This window comes from Cebus imitator, unplaced genomic scaffold (genome assembly GCF_001604975.1).
Source record: "Cebus imitator isolate Cc_AM_T3 unplaced genomic scaffold, Cebus_imitator-1.0 Scaffold481, whole genome shotgun sequence".
Classification (NCBI taxonomy): Eukaryota; Metazoa; Chordata; class Mammalia; order Primates; family Cebidae; genus Cebus; species Cebus imitator.
The window spans coordinates 1-1,086 of record NW_016107796.1 but is presented as its reverse complement, the minus strand read 5'-3'; positions in this window follow the sequence as shown (position 1 = coordinate 1,086).

Genomic DNA, 1,086 nt, shown 5'->3' with positions numbered 1-1,086 from the left:
GGCATATAATAAATAGCAGTAAGACTGTGTCTAAAACACAGAAGAAACATATCATTCAAACTGTTCTGCCATGTATTGGCTCGACTAAGGGACTTTCGCCTATGTTTAGATTCTCCAAGTTAGAAACCCGTTGCTTCTAGGAGCTGCGTTTTGACATTCCAGAGTGAATGGGAGTACATGCTGTAATGAGAAATATCTGGTTCTAAAATGAAAACGGAGCTATATAACAAAATGGTTGTCAAGGTGTGCATTCAAGTTACAGAGTTAAACTGATGTGTGTATGCAGCAGTTTAGAAACTCTTTCTGTAGAGAATGTAAAAACAGACATTTCCAGCAATATCCCAGCATATAAGCACAAAGAGTAACACTGCGTCTAAAGCACAGAAGAAACGTATTTTTCAAACTACTCTGCTGTGTGTTAGTTCAACTAAGGGAGTTGCATCTATGTTTAGAATCAGCAAGTTAGAAACCCATTCCTTCTAGGAGCTGCGTATGACCATTCCTAAGTGAATTGGAGGATAAGCTGTAATGAGAAATACCTCGTTCCAAAACGAAAAAGGAGCTATCAAACAGAATGGTTGCCAATGTGTACATTCCACTTACATAGTTAAAGTGATTTGTGTATGCAGCAATTTAGAAAGCCTATCTGTGGAGGAACTAAAAAGAGATATTTCCAGCAAAATCCCAGCATAGAAGAAATATCAGTAAGACTGCATATAAAAACAGAAGAAACATATCTTTCAAACTGCTCTGCTCTGTGTTCGTCCAACTAAGGGATTTGAATCTATGTTTAGACTCAGTGATTTAGAAATCCAATTCTTTTAGGAGCTGCGTTTGGACATTCCCGAGTGAATGGGAGTACATGCTTTAATGAGAAACATCTGGTTCTAAAACGAAAACAGAGTTATCTAACAGGATGGTTGGACAGAACCACCCTGTTATGTGCATTCAATGTACAGAGTTTATTTTTTATTTTTTTTAATTTTTTTATTTTATTTTTTGATTTTTTTTTCCCATTTATTTATTTTATTGTATTTTAGGTTTTGGGGTACATGTGAAGAACATGCAAAATTGTTGCATAGGAAC